Here is a 7,732-nt window from a genome sequence, read left to right on the forward strand (position 1 = left end):
CTTCACGCCCTAGGGAAGATAATTCATCTTCCCGTTCATTGAGTATACCTACCCCTCGCCCTGACCTCCCAAACACAGGAAACAACTCTTGGATGGTTGTCCTGACTGACCGTGTGATAGACCACTCGATAGCCATAGCTAACATTAACCAGGAGAGGAGGGACGTGACCCAGTACTTATCGACGTTACATCAGATAGTACTGAACTTGCAGCAGTCAGATGCCTACCACCACTGGTGTTTGGATAGGGTGACAATTCGGCTGTGGAACTGTTACTGGGTGATTACGGTGCTGTTATTTTTATGTTTGTGGCTAGCCTATCGTCTGTATGGATAGATGCGGAATATTACAAATATGTGTACGTGATCTTTTTATACCCCATGTATGTATATAGTAGTATGTTATATTAATATGGGGCACAACTTTGTACATTATTACAAGCACCGACCCTTATAGGGTTAAGTCTAACAGTCACTTAGTGACAGATTTTGATATATACATGCAAGCACTGGCCTTTATCAGGCTAAGTCTATGTACTTTTTGATATCAATGTACAGAACAATTTGTGAAATGTTAGTATGTTATCTGGTTACCTGTACAACATTGATTGTGATTATTATTACACAGTGCCGTAGACTGGAATTAGTACTAATTGGCTTATATTTGTTTATCATTATAGAATGGCCCCAAAGAAAGCAAACCCAATGACTGAGGCAGAAATAGCCGAGATGATTGCTCGGCAAATGCAGGCAGTGATCCCACTTATCGTAACACAAGTAACTGCCGGTATAAACGCAAATATGCAAACAAACCAACAACAAAACAATAATGCTCCCCCAACCAACAATGAAACAGTTACGAATAACAATCCCCCACCTAATACAAATACCCCTACCAATGCAAATAATCCCCCACCGAACCCAAACAATAACAATAACAACCCTAATCCCCCTCGAAGGGAATATTCGATCAAAAACTTTATGGCCTGTAAACCGATTGATTTCAAGGGCACTGAAAGGCCACACGGGTTAATCAAATGGATCGAAAAGACTGAATCTGTCCTCAATAGCAGCAATTGTCCACCCGAAAACATTGTCAAGTATGTTGCTTCTACTTTTACTGATCACGCATTAATGTGGTGGAACACTACGGTACAGATAAAAGGTCAAGATACGATGAATCGCATGACATGGGCTGAACTCAAAACACTGATGTTGGAACATTTCTGCCCAAGGAACGAAATTCAAAGGTTAGAACATGAACTTTGGAGTTTGGAGATGAGAGGAGCGGATCATTTGGGATACACGAACCGCTTCAATGAATTGGCCCGTTTAGTACCATGGTTAGTAACTCCTGAAGATAAACGAGTTGAACGTTATATTTGGGGTTTAGCCCCGGAAGTGAGGAGTTTGGTGAACTCCGTGGGGCACACATCATTTGAGAATGCTGTGACCCAAGGCGGTATTGTGACTTTTGACTTGGTAAGAAGCGGAGTGTTAAGAATGGCCGGGGAATCATCAGGTATGAAACGAACTGACTATGGGACGAGAGCAGAAGGAGGACAATCAAGCAAACGTGCATGTCCGACAATCAGATATTATGCTATAACTGGTTCCGATATGAAGCAAGACAAGTATAAGGGACCCTTGCCAAAGTGTGACAGATGTAATTACCATCATATGGGAGAGTGTAGATTGCCGGTATGCCAGAAATGTGGTCGAACTGGGCATTATGCCCCTAATTGCAGAGCAGGTGCAGAAATTGTGAGCCGACCAACTCAAACAACTCAACCTCGTCGTCCACCGCCACCGAGACCTCAACCAATCCGCCAACAACCTATCCAACAAACTTCAACCGCAACAACCTATCGTGCCTATTATGAATGTGGCAGTACAAATCATATTAGAAGAAACTACCCCAAGTTGAATCCAAGAGCAGTTACTAGACCAAACCAAGCATCGACTTCAAGTGCGTCTCGGGTACGCGCGTTCGTTATCGGGTCTGGAGAAGCACGACAAGACCCGAACGTGGTAACAGGTACATTTACTGTTTCTGATCAATATGCTTCTGTGTTATTTGATACTGGTGCCGATAGAAGCTTTGTTTCCACTAGTTTTGTATCCTTGGGTAACATGCCAGTTAGTGAACTAACAAATCCCTATATTATAGAACTCGCTAACGGTAACTCTATAACTGTCAGCCAAATAGTCCAAAACTGTTCCATCATTCTTAATGAACACCCATTCCTTATTGACCTACTCCCGGTAGAGTTAGGAAGTTTTGATGTTATTGTCGGCAAGGACTGGTTAACCAAGTATAAGGCGGAGATTGTGTGTAACGACAAGACAATTAAAATTCCCTTTTCGAATGGTGAGTTGATTGTAGTACAAGGAGAGAAGTCTGGTTTGATGTTACCTCTCGTGTCTCATCTCAAAGTATTGAAATGTTTACGCCAATGTTGTATGGCATTTTTGGCAATCGTGACTATAAAGAACCCTGATGAGAAATGCCTAGAAGAGATTCCCGTTATACGTGAATACCCCGATGTCTTTCCTGACGATTTACCCGGATTACCACCGAACCGACAGGTTGAATTCCGCATAGACTTAATTCCGGGATCAGCCCCTATTGCTAAGGCACCTTATCGATTGGCACCCTCTGAAATGCAAGAACTATCCGACCAGTTACAGGAATTGTTAGATAAGGGTTTCATTCGTCCTAGTTATTCTCCTTGGGGAGCACCGGTATTGTTCGTAAAGAAGAAAGATGGAAGTTTTAGAATGTGCATCGATTATCGGGAATTAAACAAAGTTACCATCAAGAACCGATACCCTCTTCCACGAATAGATGATTTGTTTGACCAACTCCAAGGGGCAAACTATTTCTCGAAAATTGACTTTCGATCCGGTTACCATCAAGTTAAGATTCAAGAGGAAGACGTGTCTAAAACGGCGTTCCGAACTCGTTATGGCCACTACGAATTCTTAGTTATGCCATTCAGACTGACTAATGCTCCCGCAGTCTTCATGGACCTTAGGAATCGAGTTTGTAAACCGTACCTCGACAAATTCGTTATCGTGTTTATTGATGACATTTTGATATATTCGAAAACCAAGGAGGAACACGAGCAGCATTTACGAACTATCTTGGAGCTGTTGAAGCAGGATAGGTTGTATGCCAAGCTGTCAAAATGTGAATTTTGGCTACAAGAAGTACAATTTCTAGGACACGTTGTTAATCGACACGGTATCCATGTATACCCGAGTAAGATTGAAGCCATCAAAAATTGGCAAGCCCCAAAGTCACCAAAGAAATTCGCCAATTTTTGGGTTTACCTGGGTATTATCGGCGTTTTATTGCTAATTTTTCCAGCATAGCCCAACCTTTAACTCTTTTGACTCAAAAAGATCGTGCTTATGTTTGGGGAGAAGATCAAGAAGCGGCTTTTCAATTGTTGAAACAGAAACTATGCCAAGCCCCGATACTGAGTCTTCCAGAGGGAACTGATGATCTGGTAGTTTATTATGATGCGTCCTGGAAAGGTTTAGGGTGCGTACTTATGCAAAGAAACAAAGTCATAGCATACGCTTCTCGACAATTAAAGGTGCACGAGAAGAATTATACCACCCATGATTTGGAACTGGGCGCGGTTATTTTCGCACTCAAGATCTGGAGACACTATTTGTATGGCACCAAGTGTACAGTATATACCGACCACAAAAGCCTACAGCATATTTTCGACCAGAAAGAACTAAATATGAGGCAGAGGAGATGGGTAGAATTGTTGAATGATTACGACTGTGAGATTCGATACCACCCGGGCAAGTCTAATATAGTGGCAGATGCTTTGAGTAGAAAAGACAGGATCAAACCACTACGGGTCCGAGCACTTGGAATGATCGTCCAAACCAGCCTCACCAAGCAAATTCGTATTGCTCAAAACGAAGCTCTGAAAGGAGATCACTTGGAAAATTAAAACTTGCAAGGAACCGAACAAAACTTTGAAGAAAGAACTGACGAAATTCTATACTACAAAAATCGAGTTTGGATTCCCACTTTCAGCAATCTGCGTGACTTGATCATGGACGAAGCCCATAAGTCCAAATACTCCATTCATCCTGGAACGGATAAGATGTACAAGGACTTGAAGGAGTATTATTGGTGGCCCGGTATGAAGAAGGATATAGCCACGTACGTCAGTAAATGTTTAACGTGTGCGAGAGTTAAGGCTGAATATCAAAAACCTTCGGGAATGTTGCACCAACCGGAAATACCACAATGGAAATGGGAACAAATTACCTTGGATTTTGTAACACATCTCCCGAAAACCTCCCAAGGAAACGATGCAATATGGGTGATAGTTGACCGATTAACCAAGTCCGCACACTTCCTTCCAGTCCGAACCACGTTCACAACCGAAAAACTTGCTCACATCTACATCAATGAAATCGTATCCCGACACGGCGTACCCGTTTCAATTATTTTTGATCGCGATAGCCATTTCACCTCTCGTTTATGGCAAGCCGTACAAGAAGCTTTGGGAACCCGAATTGACCTAAGTACCGCCTACCATCCCCAAACCGACGGTCAATCTGAGCGAACCATTCAAACCTTAGAAGATTTGTTTCGCGCTTGTGTACTAGACTTTGGTGGAAACTGGGATCAACATCTTCCACTGGTCGAATTTTCGTACAACAATAGCTATCACAGTAGCATTCAAGCGGCACCGTATGAAGCGTTGTACGGACGGAAATGTAGATCACCCTTGTGTTGGACTAAGGTTGGAGATACCCAAATTACACGATCTGACTTAATTCAAGAAACCACCGACAAAATCCGTAAAATCACACACAAATTGAAAATTGCCCGAGATCGACAGAAAAGCTATGCTGATGTTCGTAGAAAGCCGTTATCCTTTGAAATAGGTGACAAAGTTTTTCTAAAAGTATCCCCGTGGAAAGGCGTCATTCGATTCGGAAAAGCCGGTAAACTAGCCCCATGATACATTGGGCCATATGAAGTCATTTCTAAGATAGGTCCGGTAGCTTACCGACTGAAACTTCCTGTGGAGTTGAGTTCTATTCACGATGTCTTTCATGTTTCGAACCTGAAAAAGTGTCTTACTGACGAAACCGAAATCGTGCCATTAAAAGACTTAAACATAAATGAAAAACTGAATTTCGTTGAAGAACCGGTGGAAATATTAGAGGGAAAAATAAAACAATTAAGACACAACAAAATCTCTCTAGTAAAAGTTCGGTGGAATTCACAAAGGAGACCTGAATTCACATGGGAGCAGAAATCCGAATTCAAAAAGAAATACCCACACCTATTTCCAAAAAAAGACAAAGTTGAATAATCAAATTTCAGGGACGAAATTTTCTAACGGGGGGAGAATGTGACATTTGAGCCAAAATAAGGTACACCTCAGTACGTATTTACCGATTAAGCAAATAAACGCCTTTTGTGTAACAAACGAATGATTAACCGAACGGGTCGGGTTATGACCCAGATATCTCAGGGGGCCATCTATAAGTGATATACGTTTAATACAAGCTAAAACATTAGAAATGTGGCCTCAGTTTGATAGCAAACAAGTTAAACGAAAACATGCTCGTTTAACTACCCGATATAGATTTAAACGCGAAAGATAGTTACAAACCAAGCATTGTATCATCCGTTAAGCCGAAAAAGACTTACCAAGCACTTATTTGAAATGTTTTAAGCGATCCGTGAAAATATTTTTGATTTTTACAAACATATAGTATGCTTTTATAATTTTACACAAAACTAGCAGAAAAACACTCGTTTTCGCGCTGTTTAACGCACCCGATAAGTTTTTCGCGCCAAAAACCAAACCCGAACTAAATTTTGACCGAGATTTTCGTATTTGGACTTGAGAAATCAGAAACTTGGGCCAAAATGGGCCCAAAATGGGCCCATGGACTTCCGATCGGCCAGCAGCCACCCCCCCCTTTTATTCTTTCATATTTAAACTAGATCCAAGATATTTTTAACATTATTTCTTTAAAAATCTGGACATAAGCACTGTTCCAGCCAGAAAACCTTCAAACCCTAAGGTAAGGGGCTTAAATAAGTAGCTTTTGTACTTGTTTAAACTTGTTTAATACCATAAAAACATGTCTTGGCTACTAAAAATCATTTCTAACAGTGTAAAAATCCTAAAAATGGTCCATAAACATGTTTTGATCATACACATGGTAAGGAACCTGTTTTGATAGTTTTTTTGGCCATAAACACGGATTAAAGGGTTGAAACGGCGTTTTTACGGTTCAAAAGTTCGTTTTTATGCACTAGCCGAAACCCTAAGTTAAGGGCTGTTATGTTGATTAAAAATTGCTTTGTTTGTGATATAGGACTTGTACCTAGCTTGCTTAGGTAATGCCGGAAACGAGCCAAACCCGCTAAGGTAATGCTGAAACACTCGCTTACGGGCTATTTAGGTTAAGGTTGTGATGTACATATTTTAGGACTTGAAATTTTGCAGGGACATCAGGGACCATGTCAATGAGCCTCTGTTCAAATTTTGTAATTTTTTGACCATCCGAGAATATTTGGTGAATTTATTACCGAATTGGGACGTTTATTTGGGAAAAATTTCTAAAATACTTCAAAAATTAATAAATTTTTCTGGGAACTCAGATTTGATGTATTTTGATCACAAATGAATTTTGGGATCATTTGAAGAAGTTTAAAGGTGTTTTGTTTATTTGCGTTCGTGTGAATTTTTACAGCTGAATTTGGGCCGAAAAGAATATTTCACGAGCTTTTTACCTTCTGGAATTGATATAGGTTGTTTTGGGACATGATTTTAGTATTCAGGAATTTTTATGGAATTTTCGGAAATTGTTTGGGGTAAATGGACGATTTTCAGGCAAAATATAGCTGATAAAATAAATTTTTATAAATTAATAAATCAGTAAATAATTTCCAGAAATATTTTTAATAAAATCTACATATTTTAATTGATAAGTGGTTAAATTTTCATAATTTAATGTTTAACGGTTAATTAATTATGCTAATCTGAATATTAAACAAATTCAGTTTTTATAACAACCGGCAAGTTCGCGACTAGTGAACCTGCGGGAAAATCAAAACACCAAGAGTGATCAAAAATCATATGTTTGGACTAAATAAGTGAAAATGAACTTTTCTATGAGAAACCTGGACAATCCGTGTGGATTGTGCGCGTTTCTTCTCAAACCAAATTGAATAAACGGAAACGGGCCCCGTGTCTAATCCGGGACCCCAGTATGTGATATTTCTTTATAACTTAATCATGTTATTAACCAATACATTTATCCAAGCTTATTTTCCCATAACTGCTTTCTGAACGCGTAAACGAGCAACTTGGCCCAGCTGGGAAAACGGGAGTCTGAGCCAAGTTCGGTTTTAAGTATTAGACATTGAACAACATCACAACCTAAGCATATTGCCACTTTCTGGGCGTTCCAGCTACACCCAGATTAGTTATACAGCCCAGTTTAGTATTGATGTGTTGTAAAACACTCGTATTTTCCGTACCTTTTATCTACGTAATATATTATATTTTATGTGTTTTTACTTGATTTATTTAGGTTTTACGTAAGTTTAACAACCTTGTAGGTTTTGGGTAAAAGAAAGGAAGAAACCGGGAATTTTCGAGCCTTTTATGAGCCTTTTACGCATACAAGTTCAAGACAAAGCTCAAGGCCCGACCCGTATGCATCATG

Source organism: Bidens hawaiensis, unplaced genomic scaffold, assembly GCF_021521415.1.
Source record: "Bidens hawaiensis isolate Kalapana, Puna unplaced genomic scaffold, B.hawaiensis_p1.1 tig00012745_1, whole genome shotgun sequence".
Classification (NCBI taxonomy): Eukaryota; Viridiplantae; Streptophyta; class Magnoliopsida; order Asterales; family Asteraceae; genus Bidens; species Bidens hawaiensis.